This window comes from Cetorhinus maximus, chromosome 13, assembly GCF_964194155.1.
Source record: "Cetorhinus maximus chromosome 13, sCetMax3.hap1.1, whole genome shotgun sequence".
Classification (NCBI taxonomy): domain Eukaryota; kingdom Metazoa; phylum Chordata; class Chondrichthyes; order Lamniformes; family Cetorhinidae; genus Cetorhinus; species Cetorhinus maximus.
The window spans coordinates 80,193,457-80,221,262 of NC_135891.1; the positions used below are offsets into that span (position 1 = coordinate 80,193,457).

General features: G+C 45.4%; 1 protein-coding gene and 1 long non-coding RNA gene across 2 annotated transcripts in view; one reads left to right on the plus strand and one right to left on the minus strand.

Moving 5' to 3' along the window:
• Positions 1-27,713, minus strand: LOC144688756 (uncharacterized). The gene is made up of 3 exons (XR_013578473.1): positions 27,418-27,713; positions 3,750-3,827; positions 1-2,663 (listed from the first exon to the last, which is right to left on the minus strand). It is a non-coding gene; the product is annotated as an uncharacterized LOC144688756 (long non-coding RNA).
• The window catches only part of LOC144688748 (zinc finger and BTB domain-containing protein 7A-like), a 185,703-nt gene continuing 185,236 nt past the window's right edge, over positions 27,340-27,806 (plus strand). The window contains exon 1 of the mRNA XM_078555660.1: positions 27,340-27,464. The gene's annotated coding sequence lies outside the window, so the exon portion shown is untranslated. The remainder of the gene's footprint in view (positions 27,465-27,806) is intronic.

Sequence of the window (27,806 nt, forward strand, 5' to 3'; positions counted from 1 at the left end):
TTACTTTATTTATAAAATATCTGGAAGAACATTACAAAACATTTCTAAATGGCCATCACAAAAAGTACAATCAGATTCAACTTTTACACATGGATCACGAGGTGCTTCAATACAATCAATGAATATTACAATCAATTCACAATGGTCATTAGACAATCAGACAGTGCAATGGTATTGGAGTTATCAACATACATTATGTTGCACTCTGAGGTGCTTCAATACAATTATAATACAATTAATATTCAATGCATACATGTATTGTGAGCCGTACGGCCCGAGGGGTCTATACCTTTCCCAGTCCATCGGTGCTCTGTGGCAGAAAGGTCTTAGACAGCGACCTTTCCCCATTGCGCCTCTGCGGCGGCTGCCCCAAGCTTTAGTGCGTCCCTCAGCACATAGTCCTGGACCTTGGAATGTGCCAGTCTGCAACACTCGGTCGGGGACAACTCTTTGCGCTGGAAGACCAACAAGTTTCGGGCAGACCAAAGAGTGTCTTTCACCAAGTTGATGATCCTCCAGCTGCAGTTGATGTTTGTCTCGGTGTGTGGTCCCTGGGAACAGCCCATAGAGCACAGAGTCCTGTGTCACCGCGCTGCTCGGGATGAACATCGAGAGAAACCACTGCATCTCTCTCCAGACCTTCTTTGCAAAGGCACAATCCACAAGGAGGTGAACGACGGTCTCGTCCCCACCACAGCCACCTCGAGGGCAACGTGCAGAGAGGGTGAGACTCCTGGCGTGTTGGAAGGATCTGACGGGGAGGGCCTTTCTCACCACCAGCCAAGCTACATCTTAGTGCTTGTTGGAAAGTTCTGGCGATGAGGCATTCTGCCAAATGATTTTGACAGTCTGCTCGGGGAACCATCTGACAGGATCCACCATCTCCTTTTCCCGCAGGGCCTCTAAGGCGTTACGTACCGACCACTGCCTGATGAACTTGTGGTCAAAGGTGTTTCTCTGCATAAATTTTTCCACGAGGGACAGGTGGTCCAACTACTTGGAGCATTCCGCGGCAGCGTGGCCAGACCCATCCTTCGCAACACCGGGGACAGATAGAACCTCAGCACGTAGTGACACTTGCTCATCAGCATTGATATTCTAGTGGCATTTGTGTCTCCTCAGTGGTAGTGGCAGAAGACAAGACATGCACGGGAGGAGGAGGTCCCTAGGCATGTCCACATCTCAGTCGCAGCAGTGTTTGGATCATTAGATGGCGGCAAAGGCTTCAAGTCTTCTCTCACATCGCTCTTGTTCCTCAGTGACCTTCAGTTCCCAGAGTGAGCTCATTCACAGGCACCACGGACTAAAGCAGAGATCATGGCATGGCGATTCATGAGGCCAGAGCATGCAAGTGTGAATGTAGGACTCATTCTCGCTGCAAGTGTTGGACATCCCCTGAGATGAAAGTGATTGGCATTGAGGGCTAGGAGAGATGTGGCGATATGCCCTCATTTAACTTTACTCTTCCTGAAACCTATCAATAATTAACGTAACACGGGCACATCTTCCTTCCTCCAGGGCGCGATCATGCTCATACTGACCCTCAGCAGCCTCCTGAGGTTCCTGGGCCTCCAGATCTTCACCCTCCAATGAGCTCTCATCCTTCTTCAGTTCATCCTCTGGCAGGGGTTCACCTCTTTGCATTGCCAGATTGTGAAGGGCACAGCACACTGTGATGATGCGGGAAACCCTGTGGGGATGTATTGGAGTGAGCCACCTGAGCGACCCAAGCATCTGAAACGCATCTTCAGAAGCCCAACGGTCTGCTCTATAAGGGAGTGTGTGGAGCTGTGAGCAGCGTTGTACATCTCCTCAGAATGACTATGAGGGTGATGCACCAGTGTCATCAGCCAGCGTTTCAGTGGGTACCCCTTATCCCCAAGCAGCCATCCCTGCAGACGTAATAGCCCCTCAAAAATCTCAGGCACCTGGGAGTGACTCAGGATGTAGGAGTCATGGCAACTCCCAGGGTACCCTGCACAAACATGCAGTATGTGCTTCTGGTGATCACACAACAGTTGTACATTGATGGGATGGTAGCCCTTGCGGTTTATAAACATTAGGGGCTGCTGCCATGGAGTCCGTATAGCCACATGGGTGCAGTCTATTGCACCCTGCACTCTTGGGAAGCCTGAGATGGCGGCGAAGCCGGTGACCCTCACAGTCTGGCTCTCTTCATCCAGAGCAAATCTGACATAATGATGGCCCTTCCTGTAAAGGGCATCTTTGACCTCCTTTATGCATCGATGTGTTGTGGACTGAGAGATGCCACACAGGTCACCTGTTGATCCTTGGAAAGAAAATTGAGCGCTGTGGTCACCTTCAAAGCCACTGGCAGGAGATACCCTCCAACTCCAAGTGGCGTCAGGTCTTCATGAAGAATGTGGTATATGTGATGTACCAGAGCTCGGGTCAAGCGCATTTGTAAATAGGAGACTCTTCTATGATGAACCCCAGCTCTGGCAATTTGCCTCCATTGTCTGGGCCTCTCCTCCTGACCCTCCTGTTCATGCTCTGGCTCCACTTGACCATGTCCCTCAGGTGTAGCCTCCTGCTGGAGCTGAGCACGGCATCGCCTCTCCCTCCTTCACCTCCTCCATTGCATTAGGACCCTGACAAAGACAGCATTAAGTCCTGGATCCATATGTGCTTTAGCCTTCTCTCTGAAAGGAAACATTGAAGATATTAATGATTCAAGGGGCAAGAAAGTGAAGCTCAGAAGATGAAATGATAGGAAACTGTAAGGGCCCATTGTTTTTCCTGCCAAACTTGCATGGTGGCTGATGCCTCCTTGTCCCTGAGACACTAGCACACACATCGAGGTGACCAAGATGGCATCGCAGATATGTAACATCTTCAGCCCTGCATGGGATGCTAAGGTTTAATTGAGATGAGTGACCCAACCTAGCTCTGTACTCCAATCTCTGATGTGGCATATTAATGACCAATCAGTTGCTCATGGTCAATGAATGGATGCCCTTTGGCCCATTAGGAATGTCAATTCTGGTGAACACGTGAAGCCCTTCACTGATGGAATGCCATATATAATGCAGCTGTGCCTCCTTCACTATTGCCTGCATTCCCAAACTCTAAATTCCTACATGTTACTCTTGAGATGCAGCAACTGTGATGTGAAACCATTGAGTTCTGAGTAGCCCTTTAACAGTGCTAATGAAGCCAGTGGCTTTCAGTGACTTTCATCACAAGGAGGTCTTCCTCTTTTCTTTCTAAGCAGACTCCTGTTCACTCTTGCGGCAAGATCAAGTTAGAGGGTAACCCAGAAAGGTGCACTCATGTTCGCCCTTCCCCCTCACTGCCATTCCACAGCCTTCCCTCCCCTTTGCCCCCCATCATGTTCGCCCTTCTCCCTCGCTGTCACTCCAAAGCCTTCCCTCCCTTTTTCCCCCCTTGTGTTTGTCATCCCCACCCTCGCCCCACATCCCACCCCCAGTTGAAGTGTTAGTTTTGAAAGTGGAGTTCTGCCTGACTGCCACTGCACAGCGGTGTCCTTGTGGACAATGGTCCCAGTCACCGGGAGTAGAAGATCCCTGCACTCCCCAACCTCGGCTGCAGTATTGGTCACTGTCTGAAGCAGAGACCTGCATGAGTACCACAGCACAGTGGTATTCTTCAGGACAACTTAGGCAAGGAGCAGGTGCAGACCAATCCTACAGTCCCAACTGTGTGGCATTGATCACAACAAGACTGGCGCAATGCTGTGACAGGTAGGCTCTGTATGTCATACTCACCTCGAAGTTACGAGCGGACGAAAGCCCGACTTGTGCACGCCACCCCTTTTCAAATGAGTTTGAGGCCGACATAATTTCCTGTTGGCGTGATGCAAGATTGGAAAGCGTGAAGAGATTCCGGTGAGCAACTGTTTTAATGAGCATTTATGGGATGTTAAGGAATGCAAATGGTGTTCATACCACTAGTCGGCAGGATAAGTGACCCATGAATAACCTGCCTTCAGAAGAATTGTAAACTGTTTTTATGCTGGCCGATTTCTGACTTTTTGCCTACCGCTGGATTCTCCTCTCCCGCCCGCCATGAAACCCACCACGGGCAGGATGGGAAAATTCTGCCCACAGTGTCAGGACTCCTCTGCCTCCTCATCAGCATGAAACATCAACATTGTTTTTTTCTTTCCACAGATGCTGCTGGACTTCTTGTTTTTTACCCTAATCCTTGGCATGGCCACAGCTCTTCTCATTGTTACCCTCGTCACACAGATAGCCATAGACCTCCTGGTTATTATATTGCTCCCCTGATTAGCTTAAATCCAAGAAATTTAATCACAATCCTGCAATTGCTTCATGGTGAAATGACTACAATTGTCTTGATTGGGAGATCTGAAACAGATGCCTTAAAAGTCCAGAGCGGGGTCAAGCAAAGCTGTGTGATAGCTCCCATACTATTTTCAATCTACATGACAGTAGCTATTCACCTCATCAAAGATCAATTGCCCTGTGGTATGAGTATTAAATACCATCTAGATGGAAAACTCTTTAACCTATATTGCCTCTATACCAAAACTAAACTGACCACCATAGATATATATGATCTACAGTTTGCAGATGACTGCAATGTCATTGCCTACTCTGTGCCAGATTCCACACCTGTTCACTTGCTCATATATGTTGAAGGAGAGACACCAGAATATGTTGAGCACCTCTCATATTTTGGCAGCCATCTCTTTCAAAAGGCCACCATTGACGAGGAAATCCAACACCAGATCAAGTGTGCCAGCTTAGCCTTCTACAAACTATGGCAACCAGTGTTTGACAACAAAAACCTCTTCAAGTCAACAAAAGTCCTGGTGTACAGAGCAGTTGTCGTCACCACACTCCTGCACTGCAGTGAGACCTGGTCAGTGTATCAGCCACACATAAGCGTGCTAGAGAAATTCCATCAGCAATGCCTCCACCACATCCTCTGGATTCAATGGGAAGACTGTCAAGCAAATGCGAGTCTCCTTCTGGAAGCCAGCTCCACAAGCATTCAGGCAAAGCTCCTGTAAAATCAACTTTGATCGACTGGACACTGTGTCCAGATGGCTGATAACCATCTCCCCCACCAGGTCCTGCTTTCTCAACTCTCAAATGGCCAACGTAAGACAAAGGAAACACCTCAAAGACGCTCTACCTACCATGAAGCTCTCCTTGAAGTGCAGCGGCATTGACATTAATGACTGGGAGGAGTTTGCTCCCAATCGTTCAAAATGGCAACAACTTGTCTATCAAGCTGTATCACTCTTTGAGTCACAACGTCTTAATGATGAGGCAGAATGCAGCACAGAAGGAAAGAGAAGGAAGCTAATCCTGCACTCTGGATCCCACTACCTTGGGGGACATCCTGCCCCATGTGCCCAAAGATCTGTGGGTCGAGAATCAACCTGTTCAGTCACATGAAGCCCCATGGAAGAAACTCGCAACCCTGAGAAGATGTCATCCTCAAATTGTGGGACAGCCAAAGACTATTAGCTTGCTCCCCTCGTTAGCTTAGGCATCACTACTACAAGATGGTTGGATGTAATCTCCCTCACCCCCACTCCTCTCCTCCTATTTGGTACCTGTCACTCCTGGTTAGATGGAACTGTGTGGTATGGTACTGACCAATCCTAAACAGGTAGATCCCGATAACAATACTCTATGCTGATTTTCTGGGCTCGACTAAATGGTGGAGGAATTGTTATATTTGGCTGAATTACAAAGGTGAACATTTAACGAGGGGTCCTGCTCCTGATGACGGTACAGAGATCCATGATCCACATCTCCATGATTGAACAGCCTGCCAAAACCTCACTCTTTAGGCTTGGACTTGAACAATGACCAGTGGATAGTAATCAGCATGCCTTTCCAGGAGTGGGATTATACTAGAGAAGGAAAAAGGGACAGTTCATGGTGGAAGGAAAATTTAATTTTTGTTTGAATTTGGACTCTGCAGCTAATAATACACAAAAGAGTGGTTTTTAATTGCCTTTCGGTTTATCCTTTTTTAAAGTGAGAAGAACACTTGCTTCTCTTGCAGTGACGAGATTCCTCCTGGTTAATGCCCACGTACAGAAAAGGTTACTAGGACTCCCAGCCTCTGCAAAATGATTGTGTCAAGATTGGCTCATAATAATGTGTAACAATATAATTTACCCCTATATGATCTTATAGAAATGGGGAAGAACTTGAACAAGATCATTAGAGGGCCAACCATGTAAAAGGAAAACTTTTGAAATTATATGTGAGTTATAAGTATTTTCTAGGAGCCACAGCTTTCTTCAGCAGCAAATAACATGATTTGTTTTATTGAAGCTTGTGAGCAAATAACTTTCACATCTGGGCAATGAGCTGATTGAATGTACTGGAGCATCGAAGTGTTTTGACAATGTGGTACCACTGGGTAGGGAGCCACTCATCTCAGCCATGCAGCCAAGAGGAGCAGGTAGGCATATAAGGATCTGGGGGTGGGGTAGGGTGGAGATCTTAACCATGCATTGCAAAAATCCTAAACATGTTTTCTGAATGTACTTGCAGGATTATTACATGTCAGGGCTGCGGCAATTATTGACGTTTTCCTGGGCATTTCATGCCAGCGGCTAAATCAAGTGCAGGCAGTGGTAAGTTCCTGACAGGTCATCTGCTCCACCCAATCTACCCCCCACCACACCCCCAACTTTGTTGAGAAATGATTTATCATGTAAAGTTAAAAGTAGAAGAGGAAAAGCAATTGCTACCAATATTTAAGGACAGCCACACTGGCTGGTATGGTAATATGCCACCCAGATTGTTGCCACATTCAATCACAGGAATGCATTGAGTTAGCTAAGTTCAGTTGGGAGTGTTTTCGGGGGGTAAGGGAGGATATTATAATTGGCCTCAATGCTCCAAGATAAGGGGGACAAAAACCGTCCATAGTTCCCATTTTTGATGACTATCCAGTAGCCCCAGATACTGGGCAAAGAGCAGATTGACTCAGCAGTGATTTCCCCCACTGAGATACCCATCAACATTCACCGTCGATGCTAATGTGAAAAAGACCAGTTTAGGGAAAGTGCCCATGAAACTATCCCTGATGAGAGTCAGGAAAGGAAAAGAAAAGAAAAAGGAAGGCAAACAAATTTTCCAGCTTCACATTTGGCCCGGAATCAGGAAGCTAAGTGAAAGCTCAAAATAGATGGGTTTGGATTCTACAGGGTCATTTAAGTTCAGGGTGTAGCTGGCAAAGTTGAACATGTGTTTGAAATGCTGCCAGCATTCCACCCCAACCCACCCTTCTGCTGATACATTTTGGCTTATTTTACCCTTTTCACAGTTGTTGGATTTTTAATCCAAGTAAAATATGTTGAATCAATTTTAAAGGAGTGGGTGACTGTAATACTTTGAATCAGACTTTCAGGTTTATAGGAACATAGGAGCAGGAGTAAGCCATTCAGCCCTTCAAGCCTGCTCCGCCATTCAATAAGATCACAGCTGATCTGTTGGGGTCTCAACTCCGCTTTGCAGTCTGCCCACAATAACCCTTGACTCCCTTGATATTCAGAAATCTATTTATAAAGGCAGAGGGAACATCTGTCAAAGGTTGAAAATGGGCCTGAAAACTGCAGGCACAATTTATGTGAAGTTATAGAGAGGGCTTTTTACTTTAATAAATTTGTTAGTGAAGTCTGTGTCTGAACTTGCCTAGACTGCCTCATTACTAAAATTGATCATCTTTCCCACTCCCTTACTGGATTGTAAAGAAATGAATTATCTTCTAATAAATAGTTGTTTGGTAGTACAGAGCTTGAGTATTGCTGAAAAAAGAGACGTGTCTAAGCTTTTTGTCTTGCACTCATCAGGATACTCGCAAGAATATCAATATAAGGGGAAAACAACAATTTATACAGTACATGAAGAGAGTGCTGATTGGTTGGCAAGTGGCATTGCCATGGAGAATGCACCATTGATGGTGACTGAGAGTTAACTGCTAAGCATTGTTTGAAATTTAAACCAGGCAGCTTGACCTTGATTGGTCAAGGCATTGCCCTGAGAAATGAGTCAGCGAATGGCTGTCATTTACTTTGTCTAGCAGAAACAGGTGCAATGTAAGTACATAAAAACAAAAAACTACTGCGGATGCTGGAAATCCAAACCAAAAACAGAATTAAGGTGCAACACCTGCCCCTTCACTTCCTCTCTCCTCACCGTCCAAGGGCCCAAACACTCCTTTCAAGTGAAGCAGCATTTCACTTGTATTTCCCCTAACTTAGTCTACTGCATTCGTTGCTCCCAATGCGGTCTCCCCTACATTGGAGAGACCAAACGCAAACTGGGCGACCGCTTTGCAGAACACCTGCGGTCTGTCCGCAAGAAAGACCCAAACCTCCCTGTTGCTTGCCATTTTAACACTCTACCCTGCTCTCTTGCCCACATGTCTGTCCTTGGCTTGCTGCATTGTTCCAGTGAAGCCCAACGCAAACTGGAGGAACAGCACCTCATCTTCCGACTAGGCACTTTACAGCCTTCCAGACTGAATATTGAATTCAACAACTTTAGATCTTAAACTCCCTCCCCCCATCTCCACCCCGTTTCTTCCCCCTCCCTTTTGCTTTTTTCAATAATTTATATAGATTTTTCTTTTCCCACCTATTTCCATTATCTTTAAATCTACAACTAATACCTTGTCAGTCTTTCCACCCCACCCCCACTAGAGCTGTACCTTGAGTGTCCTGCCATCCATTCTTAATTAGCACATTTTCTTAGATAATATCACCACCTTCAACACCTCTTTGATCCTTTTGTCTGTGACATCTTTTGATTATCTGCTCCTATCACTGCTTGCTTGTCCCCACAACCACCCCACCCTCAACTTCTCTCCCCCCGCCCCCCACCTTAAACCAGCTTATATTTCACCCCTCTCCTAACTATACTCAGTTCTGTTGAAGGGTCATGTGGACTCGAAACGTCGACTCTTTTCTTCTCCACCGATGCTGCCAGACCTGCTGAGTTTTTCCAGGTAATTCTGTTTTCGCAATGTAAGTACATATTCTTTCTGTCTGCAAAGAACAGGGTCCTGTGTATTAATATATGTAGCTTCCAGTAGGCACAATTGTGCCACACTGAGAGCCCGACTGACAATATTAAATTGGCTGTTAGTGTAATTCTTAGCACATTTAGGATTATTTAGCATATGTTGTCCAATCGCAGAATCACATCTAATAGTGGACACTTGTTTTGAGTTTTGCAAGCACAGGCTGGTTGGATACGGTCTGTATCCTGGCCATTGCAAACAGCAGCTGGGACATGCCATTTGATATGATCCGCCAGTCTTTGGGACGTACAGCCTACACACCTACTATCACACTGGCACTGAAATTTATATATTACATTACTCATTTGTGTGATACGCAAAATGTCTTTTTGGCTTGATGGCAGCATCCTGTTAGTGGTGAATTCCACTCATGTTGCTACTGCATAGTTGCAGTGTGAAACAGCTAGCAAATTTTTGAGATACCTTGCCCTTCCAGGGGAATCTGAAGTAGACTGGGCACTTTTCAAGGCCGAAAGTGACGTCCTTAGGACCATTCATGAGTTTGCTTGATATACAGTGCAAAATGATCTGATCAGAGTAGCCATTATCCTGCTTCTAATATTTGCTACCTAGACCCATTGAATGGAGTAGAAAATGGCCTTTAAAAAGCCCAATATCCTTTTCAAGTCACACCAGAGAAACTTTAGTGTTCAGTCTATCAGCACTCAGTTTGATAACAGTTGTGAAATCCTTGCATACATTCAGGCAAGTTATTGTAGTACAATCATTCACATCACTGTAATTGACACAATTTTGTACTCTTGCACATTAAGTTTCATGTTAGAACTGACACTACTCCAACTGAGATACAATATTTGGTAGGAGCATGGGTTGGAGATACAGCTACAACACCAGGCAGAATTTTCCCTTGGGCTTCTGAGCCCATTTGTCAGGCTTGAATGAGGGTCAGGAGACCACGCCACATCGGAAACAGTCACTTATTGTGATTTTCCCCAAATCAACCAATTAATGGCCAGAAGGTGGGCTTGCTGTCTAATTAAGGACAGTGGGTGGATCCACAAAGTTGAAGGACAATTCAGAGGCCTTCGAGCTTGGAGGCAGCAGCAGGTAAGTGAGGCAGAAAACTCTTCAAAATACACAAGCCCGTTCTCCATCTTTTTAAACTTTAAATTAAAAATGACTTTGCAGCCAGGCCACAACTCTACAGGGCGGCTGCTGCTGCACCCAGATAGGCAGGCAGAAAGGCCTCTAAGCCTGCCTGGAGCAATGCCACCCCCCCCCGCCCATCTGGGGGATGCTGCCTCCAGGCAATTTAGTTGGCTCCCACCGGGCTGACTGGATAATCCCAATCAGCCTCCGTTAACAGACTTTAATAGCCTATTCCTGTTCCTATGTTCCTACATCCCGCCACTTAACTTCCTGATGTCACTTTTTGGGCATACTTTTTCTGCCAACTTTTCTCCATTATAATTTCCAATGACCACATTCAATAGGAATTACATAGCATTAACTAACAGAAACAGGCCATTTGGCTCAACTGGTTCATGCTGTGTTTGTGTTCCACTCAAACCTCTCCTTCCCTATTTCAATCTAATCCAATCTATTCCTTTTCCCCCTACATCCTTATCTAGCTTCCCTTTAAATGCATCCACGATATTTGCCCTAACCACTCCACGTGGTAGCAAGTTCCACATTCTAACCACTAACTAATACTAACAAAATCAGATAGGAAATTGCCCATGTGGGGCTGGTTAGCTCACTTGGCTAGATGTCTAGTGTGTGGTTCAGAATAATGCCAACGGTGTGGGTTCGATTTTCCCCTTCTGGCTGAGATAGACTTGGGACCGTGCCTACCTCCTCACCCTGCCCTTGAGAGTGGAAGGCAATGGCAAACCACCATTGACAAAAGTTGCCAAGAAACTGGTTCAGGATGAAGCATCAGCAGACAATGAGCAAGGACATGCCTTTGGGCAAAGTACTCTTCAATGAAATTGCCAATGTAAACCTGCCATGCTGTAATTATGTAATATGGCCACCGGACAGCTTTGTGTCCAGTGTGTGAACGTACTCAGGCAAGCACTCTCTAGAAATGCATTCTATATTATCATAAAATTCTCAGCACATTTCCATAGCAGCTTTCATGATCTCAGGATGTCTCAAAGCACTTTACAGCCAATCAAAGACTTTTGAATTGTATTCACTGTTATAATGTAGGAAACACAGCAGCCAGTTTGCACACAGCAAGGTCCCATAAATAGAAAAGTGATAATGACTAGATAATCTGTCTTTTAGTGATGTTTGTTGAGGTACAAATATTGTCCATAACACTGGGGAGAACTCCCCTGTTCTTCAAAATAGTGTTGTTCACGTGAGGTTTATGAAATTTGTTTTATTTCTAAAATATTTGATAAAACATTAATACTTTTATGCATTCATTATAAGCTTTTAATTCTAAAAGTGGGCTGTCCTGTTGCCCACCCCCCCACAAACTCTCAGCGCATTGTTTCTACAAGGGCCCCAGCTTCTTAAACATCAGCTTCCCCAAAACCTTTACAATTCTGTTTTCTTCTTTTATGTGGTTTTAGACTAATGATGTACAAGAAAAAGCCCAGCAATGGAATTTAAAAGCAGGCTTTTTCATTATATGCATGTTTCGCATTTAATTAAATTTAAGGAGCGGAATTTTCCATTCTGGAGTCTAAGTCTGGTGGCAGGAGGGAAAGTTGATGTGATTGCCACTGGGCAATGGGGCGGGCAAACACATGCAATCTTGTATTTTTCAGCTCGTTAATTATGCATCCGTGAGAAGCTCAGCAAATCTTGTGGCGGGATAGGCAGGAAATTGCCTGCCCCGCCATTACCTCATGGGGTTGAAGGTCCTGGTGCCATGTTTAAAGGACACCTGGACACATATTCACTCTTTGCAGGCCAGGAGGTCCATATTACTCCTCCAGAGCTCTTGAGGCAGCTCATGCTGGAGAAACTGGCAGATGTGAGCAACCACACCCTGGGACACATGATGGTGCTTCCAGCATTGCCTTTCGCTCACCTCTAGATACAAGCACTGCTGGTAATACACACATGGGGCAATGCTCGCTGTTGTAGTGTTCCATGTTTGCCAGCCTCTTGACCTTATAAAGGCCCTGTTGCCTCTTGCTGCTCAGGCCCTTGCTCCTCCTAGCCCAGTGCCAAGCTGCGAATGCCCTCCACTTCCTCATCTGGATGAGAACCATTCCCAAGGCAAAGTTGCTGCAGCCTGCATCATCGGCACCTCAGTGGATGTGTGAACGAATTGAAGTGATACCTTTAATGAGCATGTCGTTTACAAGTTTCCCTCCATCTCAAAGCCAGCAGCCCTTCACCTGGCCTCCATCTAGACATGGCATCCCCACCCCACCCCTTCCAGGTATAGGACACCCTGGAGGACCAGAGATGGGTTTTCCTCCCATCCATACATGAATGTGTATGGAGACATTGTTCTTTGACCAGAGTAATGACAGCCATGTGCAAGATGCCTCACGCAAACACTTATCCACTTGTCTCCACTACCCTCAAAACTCCACAGAGAGACCATTGTTTTACAGCATAGAAAGATTAACCGCATAATCCCTTGTCAGCCATGACCATTCACCCAGCAGGATGGAGGTTTAGAGTGGCGAGTTGGTTACCCTCCACCAGCTGGGCCTCTTGGAGACATCCACTTCCTTCCCTTTCTTCATCCCTGCCTCTGATTGCAGCCGATGGCAAATGCAATGCGGGCTTAATCATAGAGAGGAGAACACAAGTGAGCATCTTTGACGTCCAGTTTATTCACAATTTATTCGGCCACATGTGCTGACCTTGAACTCTACGCACTCAAAAGAACCCTCTTCCCACCTTGAGGGATCTCACTGACTGACTAACTGCGTGGTCAATGTCAGTTCGTAAAAATGGTGCATGTCATCTTTCAAACTCACCCCACCTCCTACCCTCCCCCTGTCACCCACTAACTTCCCCCATCACCATAGACCCATTCAATATTACCATTCCTCTCCCCTCTGTTAGCCTTGAACCTCCCCCCATTACCCTGGACCCTATCACGATCCACCTGTTACCGTCTCTATGCCCACCTTGACCCTGCCCCCTCTCATTAACTGAGCCACCTGTCTTGCCCCCTCTGTGACCCACCCATTGAGACATTCACCTACCAGACTCTCAGCCTGGACCTGCCACACTACCGCATCCTACTCCGCTCTCTGATTGTTCCCTCCTATCACCAACAACCTGACTTCTCCCCCCAGGATCTCATTGTCGACACCACCAGCCCTGCCCTCTAAGACACTCCCCCTCCTTCCCCAGACAATTTCACCCAGCCCCCACTTATCCAGGCACATTCACCCACCCCCTCCCACTTTCCCAGACACATTCACCCGCCCACCCACCCCCAATTCCCCACTCTCACCCACACCCCCTTTCCCAGACACTCTCACCCACACCCCTCCATTCTCCAGGCACTCTACCCACCCTTCCCCCGTAAGCCTGCCTCTACCTGTCCAGCCTGCCCACACACCCACTCCCCCCCCCCATCCTTCAGCCTTCTAGTCCAGCCTTGGCACAGTGTTTGCTAACGGCTCTCATGCGAGCTCCCCAAGAAAGAGAAAGTAACATCTACGGACCTCAAAGTGATTGACGAAGTGAAGCTTGCCAGGTGCATCTCACTTATATACGGTCGGGAAACAGCCGTTCTATTTATCTGCTGGCGGGGCACTTAATTTGGAGGGGGAACATAATTCCAGCAAGTTGGCCTTTTAATAAGCATTCATGAGATGCAAATGAATGCAAATATGTTTCCTGACAGAGATCAGCGGGAAACTCGACTCGCCTTCAACCCTCCATCAAAGTTGGGAGAACAAAATTCCAAACTAATTTCCTCGCTGGCGGCAATCTGACTTTTTCCATCATGCCAAATTTTGAGCCCCCGCCCGCCAGGATTCCCACCACTGGTGGGAGTGGAAAATTCAGCCCAAGGTTGTTTCTTTTTCAATATTATTGGTTTAAATATTAACATGTTAATATGGTATATATAGGTACAGTGATTGAGGCTTCTCAAAAGCTGAAGGACACTTAGATAAGTAGCAGCCAATGATGCCATTAAAGCTTACAGAAGAATAAATCTTTTGCCCACTTCAAAATAATTTGGTCCAAATAGCTTCCAGGTAGCTGTGGCTCAGTGACAACATTCTCAACAAGGTATCAAAAGGTTGTGGGTTTAAGTTCCACGCAAAAGACTTCAGCATAAAATCTAGGCTGATGCTTCAGTATAGTAGTGAGAGAGTGCTGCACTGTTGAAGGTGTTATCTTTTGGCTGAGATGTCAAACCAGGGCGTCTCAGGTGTATGTAAAAGATCCCATGGTGAAATTCTGAAGAGTAGTAAGGGAGTTCTCTACAGGGCAGCCTTTGGCTGTATCCCATTCAGGCAGGCAGGGGAGGCCTCTAGGCTTGCCTAGTGCTGCTGGGTGTCTACCTCCAGGAAGCTGATCTACCCACCCATTTTGCTTGGGGAAAAATCTTAGTCAGCCTCCTGAACTTACGTTGAACAAAGCTCTTAGTCAGCCTAATTGCCTGCCTGCCTCGTGGGAGCAGGCCGCACTCCCGGGCCCTGAACCCATGTCAGTCAATGGAAAACGCTGGGAACGGGTAGGGAAGCTGGCATACTGGCTGGCTTCGAAATTTTCGGGTCCATCCACCTCTGCTCCCAATGTCAGCAGCGTCTGCAGGTTCAGCACAATATCTTAAACTGTCCACCTTAGTTCTGTCTCCAGTCAGGACAACAGCCTGTCTAAAATAAATGGGAAAGAAAGTGACTACAATGGTTCAATGCAATTTTGGTTTTGGGATGCAGTCAAGAAAGAGGATCAGGAAGGGTCAACCTGGCTTGTGGACCTACAGTCCTCACCGGAAGGACCAACCGTGTGGATGATTGTAAGTTTCAGCCAAACCATAGTGATATTGGTCTGAGGGTTTTGTGAAGGTTTGGGGTGAAAACTTGGTATTTTTTGCCGGTACCTTGTAACCTGTTTCAGCCATATTTTGGTATATTGGTCTGAGAGTTTTTTTCTTAAGGTTTCAGGACAGGACGTGGTGTTTTGCCTGTGCTTATGTAAGTTTTAACTGAGTCGTGGTGACTTTGTGTCAAGTACTGGGAATAGGTTGTTTTAAATTTTGGGTTTTATACTGTGGGGTTGTGGGTGATTCAATAAAGCAATTGCGAATTGTCAGAAGAAACTGGTCTCGCTGGTCATTGTGTTCAAGCCATACACTTGTGAGTCTAGTGTCACGAACTTGAGTGTGGGGAGGGTCTCTGAGAGAAAAGGGGAACCCCTACAGAATTGGTGACTGCGACAGGACACCAGTTGGTGATATGGCTGAACAGATGGCAGTGTGGACAAAGTCGGGGAGGGGAGGGGGGGGTGGTGGGAGTGATCCTCCGATGACAATGGAGATGAGGTTACAGAAGTATATCTGTGATAAGTAAAGCCAAGTGGTTAAGGGAAGGAGCTAATTCAGGGTATCCATTAGGATGGGTCGAGGGGCGGACTGAGTCATCCTAAAGGTGAAAGAAGATAGAAAAAGTAATGTGGTTGTATGGATACGACCATCAAAACCCTAAAGATCAGTATGAAAATATTAAACTCAGACAAGAAGTAGAGGTCCTGAGGAAACAAGCCTCAGACAGGGAAGAGGTAGTTAACCGTTTCATGAAGGAACTTGAGGAGCTAAAGACAGAAAGGGCCACAGAACAGTCAGGGCATGAACAGACTGTGAGCTATTATCAAGGCCAGGTCTGTAAGGTAAGGGAACAGAGAAACGAGTATCAGAAGTTATATTATGAGGTCAAGGCACAGGCTCAGGACTTGAAGACTAAGTGTGAGGGTATGAAGGTGGCTTACCATTTGGTAAAGGGACAGAACAGGGACAGGGTGCCTTTTGAAGTAGAGAAGTTGTCTAATAAACAGGTCCAGACACAGCTCACTGAGTGCCTGGAGGAGGGGGACAGAATCCCTTTTGCAGGAGTTGTGTTCATTCAAGAATGGATGGAGGAGAAAAAGCTAAGAGCTGAAAAGGCAACAAACCTTTTGGTTAGAACAGTTTATTGTGCTGAGAAATGTGGCAAGGTTTTTCAGGAATCAGAGAATGTAAGATGCAGGGCAATCAAGGGAATTGGGAACTTAAAAGGGAAAATGGGCAGGCAACAGGTACTGGTCCCAGCTGAGATGAGAAGAGATGAGCTCCTCTGTCAGCAAGACCATGGTCCAGCTGTTTGCATAAGTTTGATATATAAGAGAAGCTTTGGGGTCATGGAAAATGGTTAGGGGAAAATAAGAAATTAAGTTGATTTGCCCACAGTACAGTTAAAATGCTGTGTGAACAGTAAAAGAAACCTTGTGTGTATATGAGTGGATTCAGTTTCTGTCTGTGTTTTAATAAAGTGCCTTGTTTGAATTTGTGCGTCTGTGCTCCAGTGCCTGTCAATGAGTGGATGTTGAAAGTGTTAAAACCAATTGTGTTGTATGTCTGTGCTGACTGAGAGCGAGAGAGTGGGCTTTGTCTCTTTATTTTCTCTGTGTGTCTGCAAGCCAGCGTCTGTGTTACTCAAAAGTTGCTTAACCTCCTGTGATCTGTTTTCGTATGTGGTTTTCAAACAGTTGGTAGTTTAATGTGTTTCAAAAGTTGTAATATTGTGAGAGAATGTGTGTGTGATAAACATTTTGTGTGGATGAGTATGTTTTAAAATTTCTCCTGAAACTGTGATATCTATCTTAAAAGGGAGGTGTAATTAGTGAAGTAAAATCTTCAATGTTTGAACCTGGATTCATGATTACTGGCCAGAATCATGATTCCAGGGTATTTTGATAAACGTGTCGGAATTTTAATCCGGATATGAATCCACACATGCAACATAGTTTTAATATTTGGTAGGGTTGATTGGAATCTGGGATATTTGAAGTGATCATGGCTAATCCTAAATTACCTGGAAAAACTCAGCAGGTCTGGCAGCATCGGCGGAGAAGAAAAGAGTTGACGTTTCGAGTCCTCACGACCCTTCAACAGAACTGAGTATACTTAGGAGAGGGGTGAAATATAAGCTGGTTTAAGGAGGGGTGGTGGGGGGGAGAGAAGTTGAAGGGGGCGGGGTGGTTGTAGGGATAAGCAAGCAGTGATAGGAGCAGATAATCAAAAGATGTCACAGACAAAAGGATCAAAGAGGTGTTGAAGGTGGTGATATTATCTAAGAAAATGTGCTAATTAAGAATGGATGGCAGGACACTCAAGGTACAGCTCTAGTGGGGTGGGGGTGGGGTGGGGTGGAAAGACTGACAAGGTATTAGTTGTAGATTTAAAAATAATGGAAATAGGTGGGAAAAGAAAAATCTATATAAATTATTAAAAAAAACAAAAGGGAGGGGGAAGAAACGGGGTGGGGATGGGGGGAGGGAGTTTAAGATCTAAAGTTTGTTGAATTCAATATTCAGCCCGAAAGGCTGTAAAGTGCCTAGTCGGAAGATGAGGTGCTGTTCCTCCAGTTTGCATTGGGCTTCACTGGAACGATGCAGCAAGCCAAGGACAGACATGTGGGCAAGAGAGCAGGGTGGAGTGTTAAAATGGCAAGCGACAGGGAGGTCTGGGTCTTTCTTGCGGACAGACCGCAGATGTTCTGCAAAGCGGTCACCCAGTTTGCGTTTGGTCTCTCCAATGTAGAGGAGACCGCATTGGGAGCAACGAATGCAGTAGATTAAGTTAGGGGAAATGCAAGTGAAATGCTGCTTCACTTGAAAGGAGTGTTTGGGCCCTTGGACGGTGAGGAGAGAGGAAGTGAAGGGGCAGGTGTTGCATCTTCTGCGTGTGCATGGGGAAGTGCCATAGGTGGGGGTTGAGGAGTAGGGAGTGATGGAGGAATGGACCAGGGTGTCCCGGAGGGAACGATCCCTACTGAATGCCGCCAGGAGGAATGTGCAGGGCCCTCAATCGTGTCCGGCCCATCTCCCGCGCATCCGCCCTCACGCCTTCTCCTCCCTCCCAGAAACATGATAGAGTCCCCCTTGTCCTCACTTATCACCCCACCAGCCTCCGCATTCAAAGGATCATCCTCCGCCATTTCCGCCAACTCCAGCATGATGCCACCACCAAACACATCTTCCCTTCACCCACCCTGGCGGCATTCCGTAGGGATCGTTCCCTCCGAGACACCCTGGTCCACTCCTCCATCACCCCCTACTCCTCAACCCCCACCTATGGCACTTCCCCATGCCCACGCAGAAGATGCAACACCTGCCCCTTCACTTCCTCTCTCCTCACCGTCCAAGGGCCCAAACACTCCTTTCAAGTGAAGCAGCATTTCACTTGCATTTCCCCTTAGTCTACTGCATTCGTTGCTCCCACTGCGGTCTCCCCTACATTGGAGAGACCAAACGCAAACTGGGCGACCGCTTTGCAGAACATCTGCGGTCTGTCCGCAAGAAAGACCCAAACCTCCCTGTCGCTTGCCATTTTAACACTCCACCCTGCTCTCTTGCCCACATGTCTGTCCTTGGCTTGCTGCATTGTTCCAGTGAAGCCCAACGCAAACTGGAGGAACAGCACCTCATCTTCCGACTAGGCACTTTACAGCCTTCCGGGCTGAATATTGAATTCAACAACTTCAGATCTTAAACTCCCTCCCCCCATCCCCATTCCGTTTCTTCCCCCTCCCTTTTGTTTTTTTCAATAATTTATATAGATTTTTCTTTTCCCACCTATTTCCATTATTTTTAAATCTACAACTAATACCTTGTCAGTCTTTCCACCCCACCCCACCCCCACTAGAGCTGTACCTTGCGTGTCCTGCCATCCATTCTTAATTAGCACATTTTCTTAGATAATATCACCACCTTCAACACCTCTTTGATCCTTTTGTCTGTGACATCTTTTGATTATCTGCTCCAATCACTGCTTGCTTGTCTCTACAACCACCCCCCCCTCAACTTCTCTCTCCCACCAACCCCACCTTAAACCAGCTTATATTTCACCCCTCTCCTAAGTATACTCAGTTCTGTTGAAGGGTCGTGAGGACTCGAAACGTCAACTCTTTTCTTCTCCGCCGATGCTGCCAGACCTGCTGAGTTTTTCCAGGTAATTTTGTTTTTGTTTTGGATTTCCAGCATCCGCAGTAGTTTTTTGCTTTTATGGCTAATCCTAATTGGGTCGGTTTTAGGTTAGAAACTTGATACAAAGTTTAAGGATTTGGGAATTTTGTTCCTAGAAAAGGGAAAATTTTGAGATTGGGTAGTGCTAATTGGAACTTGAGCTCAGACTGCCAAAAGCAGGGGAAATAAAAAAGAGAGCTTGGAATTTTAAACAATTGGAAGGGTAATTTAAAATACTGTCTGAGGAGAATGTTAAGAAATCTGAGCAAGTGCGTAAAAGATATCATGAGAATTCAAAAGTAGAAATAGTTTCTGTTTTTTTTCATTTATTTGTATTGGGCATTACAAAATTTTTAAATTTGGACAAATTAACCCATTTTGTCTCGAGCAAAATGGATATTTTGTGTTTTTCTTACAGGTAAACTGCAAGTAAGAAGATCTGCAGTAGCTTCAACAAAATAGTCTTGGACTAAAGACTTTTTTTTAACGAAAGGAAAACTAAGATGAATTTGGCCTTAACCCATTCAGGCCATTGGTTATTTCCCAAACAAAGTTTTTGAGTATGGGAAATCTGATGTAAACACATTGACCAATGAGTGTCAGGCTTTTCAAAACCAGTAGGTCTGGGCACAAGAAATTGGAATTGATCAATTAACTTTAATTCATATGGGTTGGTACTCTGTACATTTTGAGGGAAAATAATCTGAAATTCAAAGGGATTCTAGGAAAACAAATACACAGGCAATCTAGGTGGATTCTACGGATATAAAATAGGGGTTTCTTTTGAGGAAGAAGTGAATTAAATATTACAAGCAGTCTGCTCAACAACACTGTTATTTGGATTTAGGACAATTTTGAGGTGAGCAAAAGCACAGCAATTGCAAGACCCCTGAGTGCGAAACCACAAGATGGATACAGATGAAGGGAGAGCTGGAGGATCTTTTAAAACTGTGCATGATGTAATTTTAATGATATTGAGTGAGGAGATCTACAGATCAGGAGTGTCATACCGAAAGGGGTATCAAGCTAAGCTGATATTATTCAGAGGTCACATTCAAGTTACAATGGATAAGCTGTTTCACCCCAGAGAGACCAGTGATACTAGGGATGTATTTTGGCACTGATATTTCAGATCCATCCCTGGATCTGTATTGCTCCTCATTTTTTGTTATTGTGTAATTCATTATTGTATTGTATTTACTGTGTGATTTAAGAAGACATAGATATAAGAAAGCCAGATGTCTGTATGATTATATGCAATTGCAAAGAAAGAGAAGGGACGTTGTAAAATGGGTAACTGCTTAGATAAATATGTACGTAACTTAGTTAGTTAAGGGGGAGGAAATACTTACAGTCACCCATGGTTGGCAAAAGACTTGTGACCGAGCAGTAATATCTCATTTTGGGTATGATAGCCCACCATTACCCAAGCGTTTAACAAAACTGGTAAAGGAGGTGAAGCTTTCACAGAAACAGTATTATACTCTCCAACAGGAGAATAGTAAAATGAGAGACGAGACCAGGGAGGTAACTACCCCACCTTGGTGGGATATTGGTCTCAATATCGAAGCTCCCCTTGGAGGAATTGTATCACATGTATTAGTAATTGTACAGTTAGTTATGGTGTTATATTTACTTATACTATCATGTAAATTAAAACATAAGGCAAAATAGGTGAAATTGGAAGGGTTATTTGAAGGGTTGATGGACTTAAATGTATAGATTCTGTAAAAAATGTAAAGTTTGGCTGGGAACTGCAATACTTCTTCATGGCGGAAGATTCGTCAGCAGTAATATCTCATTTAAGGTGTAAGAGAGATATTAAAGGGGGAGATGTAGGATCGAAATCCCCTCCAACTGGGAAATTTATGGAACATAATTTCAAACCCATGGATATGTTTTGACCTCATGATTGGAACTATAAATTTCAAAAAGATAACCAGGTCAGTAATACAGGGCTGGGCAGCAAAGAGTTAATTTGGACATTTAGTGAAAACACAGTGACCCATCAAAAGGATTTGGACATTGTCTGACTGCTATCAGGGAACAATGGGGCCAGGGAAATGCCATTACCTGCCATCTACTAATGCAATCAAGAAGTCTGATTATCCAATACAGTGGCACAAAGAACATCTCATCAATACAATACACTCAAGGAATTATTCAACCACCACAGACAATAATACTGGAACAGGGTCATTCAAACACTCATTAGCTTTGGAGCCAGGTGCTGTTACTGTGCCACCTCAAACAGCAGGAGAATTGCTCACACAATGAGAACTAATAATATTCGTCTGGATACATCTTCCATGGAAAACCATGTATTGTTTCAACCAGCAGGAGCTGATGATATTTGTCTGGGTTTGCGTGGAATCAACTAAATGGACACTGGAACAACAGGAAATATGTTTTGACATGTCTGAGTTAAATTATTATAAAAGCAGAGCAGATCTGAGCATCTGGGCTGCGGTTGGAAGAAGGGTCGGGTTTGGTCACTTCGACTCAGGCCTACAGTCAACACCGGACAGACCAGTCGTGTTGGGGGTTATAAGTGTTTTCAACCATATCACGGTGATACTGGCCTGAATGTTTTGAACTGTAGTCAAGGAGTGGTCAGGAAAGGTCAACCAGGCTCTTGGGCCTACAGTTCTCGCCAGAAGGACCAACCGTGTAGATGATTGTAAGTTTCAGCCAAATCGTAGTGATATTGGTCTGAGGGTTTTGTGAAGGTTTGGGGTGAAAACTTGGTACTTTTTTTGCCGGTACCTTGTAACTTGTTTCAGCATATCTTAGTGACATTGGTCTGAAGGTTTTTTTCTTAAGGTTTCAGGACAGGATGTGGTGATTTGCCTGTGTTTTTGTAAGTTTTAACCGAGTCTTGGTGACTTTGTGTCAGGTACTGGGAAGAGGTTGTTTTAAATTTTGGGTTTTGTACTATGGGGTTGTGGGTGATTCAATAAAGCAATTGTGAATTATCAGAAGAAACTTTTCTCGCTGGTCATTCTGTTCAAGTCACACACTTGTGAAACAAAAACAGAAACGGAAATACCTGGAAAAACTGGTTCTGTAGAAGGGTCATGAGGACTCGAAACGTCAACTGTGCTCTCCTCTGCCGATGCTGCCAGACCTGCTGAGTTTTTCCAGGTATTTCTGTTTCTGTTTTTGTTTTGGATTTCCAGCATCCGTAGTTTTTTGCTTTTATCACACACTTGTGAATCTGGTGTCTGGTGTAGGGAGGGTTTCTGAGGGAAAAGGAGAACCCCTACACAGTGCACTTCTAGTGTAGTGAGCCCTATGCTGATAATGGGCACAGGTTTATACTCATAATCACCACTATTATAATGCGGAGAGGAATCCAGTGTGGACATATTGGCTGCTTAGACAGTTGAGTGACTCTAATGAGTGTTGTATTCTCATACTGGGCAGTACCACTGTGGGGACAAGGATGCCTCACACATGATAGATAAGAGACTGTCTTATACAGACTGAGTAGCTGCACAAAATGCCACAGGGATTAGTTAACATGTTAATGTATACACTCCTTTATAAACCAACTACTGCATAGCAAATGCACAGCATAGCAAGAATTCTTTTTTTTAGCTGACAATTTAGTCATAAGTGCCAAGTGATCTGCCAACACATCATTCATCAAAGCCTCAAAATGTATAAAGTGTCCTTTTCAAAATCTGAAACCATAATTAGCCACTTAAAAAAAGTTTAATTTTTCTTCAGCTTTGAGGCCATTTGTCCTGCCCACAACCACCCCAGCTCAGCTAGACTAACAAACTCAACACAGATTGGGGATTGAATCTGGAGCCTTCCTAGCTTCTATGAATCAGCACCACACCAAGCAGCCCATTGCCACGTGTTTATTTTCCCTATTCCGTTTGTGAAAAAGCCAATGAAAGACTTGCATTCATATCTCAGGATGTCCTGAAGCACTTCCCAACCAATGCAGTGCTCTTTTTGAAAATAGAGCCACTGTTGCAATGTAGGAAAAGTGAAAGCCAATTTATGCACAGCAAGATTCCACAAATAGCAATGGGACAAATGACCAGATGATCAGTTTTTTTTTTGGTACAAAAACAAAAGTATCTGGAAAAACTCAGCAGGTCTGACAGCATCTGCGGAGAGGGACACAATTGACGTTTCGAGTCCGTATGACCCTTCATCAGAACTCGGGTCATACGGACTCGAAACGGCAACTGTATCACTCTCCGCAAATGCTGTCAGACCCGCTGAGTTTTTCCAGGTATTTTTGTTTTTGTTCTAGATTTCCAGCATCTGCAGTATTTTGCTTTTATCTTAGTTTTTTTTTGGCATTTGTCAAAGAATAAATATTGGCCAGGAAACTGGCCAGAACTCACCTGCTCTTCAACATAGTACCATCGGATCTTTCAATCCACCTGAGAGGATTAGACAAGGCCTTGGTTTAATGTCTCATCCAAAAGACAGAAACTCTGACAGTGCAGCAGCCCTTCAGTGCTGCAATGGAGTGTCAGCCTAGATTTGGTGCTCAAGTGCCTGGAGTGGGATTTAAACCCACTTCAGGGTCATGATCCCATTTAGGACAAGTTTAGAGTCTACACCCTCATTGAGGATTCAGGACCAGTGGCTATAGGAGTGACATTGAGTTGCCCCAATATCACCCAACAGAAATCAGCGCTACAAGTGGCCCTTTTAAAGGCATCACTAATACAATATTCTAAAATGTGGCCCAATCAAACTGAAAGGTACTGAATAAAGTGTAAAAGTCCCATTTCAAAAAATGCAAAGGAACCTTATACAACCAAATTATAATATTATTAGAAATGTCTATTACACACACTGTTCTCTGTGGGGCTCACCAATTCTGGAATGTCAGGAGTCAATGAACAGTGATCAGGAAAGTGCATTCTGGCTGATTTTTCTGCACCTCCCCAAACCCAGAGGCACTAAGACCATTTGTATCACCTCTATAACCATTGAGCTGAGATCAGCTAATTTAGCTTGGATTGAGGAACAGATCTGATACCTGCTTGGGTTTATCACAACTGAATTCCTCACTAATAAAATGAGCCATTGAGGAAACCTAAATTTCAACCTTGAACTTCAATTGAAAATTGCCCCAAGGTTACTTTACCCAACGTATGTCAGGTTAATCCAAGGGGGCAAGCTATGGTTAATGAACAAAGTTGTCAACATCTACAGCATGAAAGGACCTGCAATGATATAAATCACAATTAAATGCTCCTCTGTGAACTAATTAGTACCAAAATACCTGATGCATGGCTTACTTTTTCCATCTAATTTTCTCTGCCCCTCTTCTATAGGCTGTAGCTCATGTTGGGCTACAGTTCAGAGGAAGCCAGGTAACTCCCTCATCCAACGGGTCATTCTTCTTGCATGAATCCAGACACTAAGTGTTGGCAAATGATACATGTCTCACATGACATAAATTTGATATGAAATGGAACTCTGTTGTTGGTTGGGACATGATGCTCAGCATATCCAACCAATGCAACCAATGCAGAGTATGTCCAACAAGGCAAATAGAGAATAAAAACAGAAAATGCTGGAAATGCTCAGGAGGTCTGGCAGCATCTGTGGAGAGAGAATCAGAGACCTGAATTTTCGCAGGGATGGCAAGGGTCTCTGGGTTAGCCAAAATGGCACTGTAGCCCTGATTCTAGAATTCCAGCCCTCAAACCTGGCATCCATCATTTTCACCGAGGGGGCAGGGAGGGGTGGGTTGTATTTTGCACATCTGTGGTACATGGAGGCAGCTGCACATTGAAAAGTGCAGCTGCCTTCAAGCAGATCCATTTTTTGTTAGTGGGAAATCCAAAACACGATTCGTGGGCTTTAGACCTTTGAGGAAAAGGTCAAGGGGGTATAAAGGACCATGGGGAGTAGGTAGAGGAGCATAGGTTGGCATGGGGGCATGAGGGCCCAGACAGAGTGGGTAGCTGGGGGCATGAGGTGGCATGAATTGGCATGGATGGGCCATGGGGGTGTGTGGGGGAGTTGGGGGTGAGAGGGCTAAAGGGCTGACTTCTGTTTTATTCTTTCTCTTACAAGTCCTGAAGCACCAAGGTGGGCCTTTCACACAACCCGCCTCTGCACCCAACAGCCCCTGTGGCCATCTCTGAACTCTTTTCTGGGGCAATGGGCCTGACTCCCATTAATGCCCCCCCCCCACCCCCCAACACCCTTTCCCCCATCCCACCCCTCCCTCCAACACTCCCCCCTCCCCTCCCCTCTCCTCCCTCCCCACCACCCCCCCCCATCCACCCCCCACCCCCCCATCCACCCCCCACCCTCACCACCCCCCCCATCCACCCCCCACCACCCCCCCATCCACCCCCGACCTCCCTCCACCCCCCAACCCCTCACCCCCGTTCCTCAAGCTTATGTTGAACTTCACTAGAGCAGTGCAGCTCTAAGGACAAGGCCAAGGACAGAGATGTCAGCTTGAAAGCAAGGTAGAGAACTAAGATGACAGGCCACTGAAAGCTCTGTCCCTGCACCTTGTTTCTGTTTATTTGCATGTTTCAGTTTTTTCTTTTACTTCCAGTCAGCTGAACACGTGCTCTAGACACATTTTTGTTCCTTTTCTTGCTCCATCACCATTCCCTTTGACTCTGTAGGACAAACTCTTTTGTCATTCAATCTCTCGTGTCTTCCATCCTATCACAGGCCTCCTTTCCTTCCTTTTGCCTTTGTCCCAGCCTCCTATTGTTCAAAGCCTATTACATCTCTAACTTTTCCCAGTTCTGATGAAAGGTCATCGACCTGAAATGTTAACTCTGTTTCTTTCTCCACAGATGCTGCCTGCCTTGCTGAGTATTTCCAGCATTTTCTGTTTTTATTTCAGATTTCCAGTGTTCGCAGTATTCTGCTTTTCAACTAAAGCTGTTGAGCTGCCTAGCCAAAATAAGTTAGAGAAGGATGTGAACAAACTGTATAGTGCCTTGGTCAGACAGCAGCTTACTGTGTCTAGTTAGTCCAGCACTAAGATACAAGGGAAACCGTCAAGTTTTGGAAGCAGATTGCTCGTGTCAGAGGTCTGAATATATGGACAATCTGGAGATATCTGGGCTTTTTAACCTGTAAAAGATCTCAGAGGTATTTGAATAATTAACAGTATGGAAAAGGTTAACCCAGAATAGTATATTAGATTATAACCTGACATAGGTTCAAAACTAGTAAAAGCCAACTTGAGCACTGATATCAACAACTTGCATTTATATAGTATCTTTAATGTAGAAAAAAACTGCAAAATGCTTCAGAGGTGTAACAAAATAAAGGAAGTCCTTCCTTTATATGCAGAAAGTGAGTTACACTTGGAAGAGACAGTGGAGTGGAAGTGAACACACTGGAATCATTTAAGAAACAATTAGATGCAGCAATGAGGGGAATATATGATTGTTCTCAATGTGTGAATTAAGATTGCTCGTTTGGTCTGCATGTTGTGATCTTGTGAGAAGAAAGGCCAGACTCCCCTTGCCCTCATGCCCTCAGAATGTTCAAAATGAAGTTGTCAAACTCCCAGGTATTAATGTGATTCAACAAAATTCTGAAATTTCCAAGCAAAACCTGTGAGATCCATGCTTAAGCTGGACACAGAACCAACAGACCGTGCACAAGCACCATATCCCACTGGTTAGCCCATTGCTTCAGATGCTATTTAAATTTATGGGCAGTGCCCCTTTAAGAGACTCGTCCCAAGAGGGGTCATTTACAGCTTTAAATATAGGGAGGGCTGTGGGGGCACAGTAAGGGAGACCCTTTCAGTCCACTCACAGCAGCAAATATGCTTTTGATGAGACACCTTGTTTGTTTGCTTTGGTGAAGGAAGAGGGCAGGAGCCCAGCCCGGCCCGGGGGTGGTGATGGGGGAGGGAGGGAAAGGGAGGGACTTTACAGCTTTAAGGGGGGGGGGCACGTGGGAGACCCTCACAGTAGCAGGAAGGCGAGAAATGTCCTCCAGGAGGCAAGAGCTTTCTGTTTATGGGCTTACAGGATGTATTTTTAAAGAGGGGAAGATGAAGCTGAGGGGGTAGGACCCTGATACTCACAGGGAGGGCACAAGACCGCTTTAAGAGAGGGGAGGTCCTGGTGGAACCAGGAAGGGAGTGAGTTACATACGGGCCATTGGCAGATAGTAAGAGTGAGAGGGAGGGAGTGAGTGTGGGTGACACATCTAAGCCTGGGCCTCAACCCAAGCAGACTCCAGACCACCAGGTACCTGCTCAACCTTCGCTTCTACCTTCGCCAAACCGCCTCAGACCTGAGGTAAAATTGACGTTTGCAGCGTGTTGTTATGCGGAAATCGGCGCGCCGGCCGCCTGGCCGGCTTCTCTCTCCTTTACTGTACTCTATACTGTACATTTGCTTACGTTTCGCCCCCCGACTGACCGAGGAACCCAGAGGGGGAACCGCGCAGGCGCGGCCCGCTGCCTGCTGGGAATTGTAGTCCGCTGGGCCGCGGCGGCCGTTGGTGGGGTGAAGGTGGACTACAGCGCCCAGGGTCCACCGCGCGAAGTAGAGCGTGTGTGTGTGTGTGTGAGAGAGTGGGGGTGGAGGAGAGGTTGAATTGCTGCGCGCTGCAATCTAACCTGCCAACCGTCAAGGGTG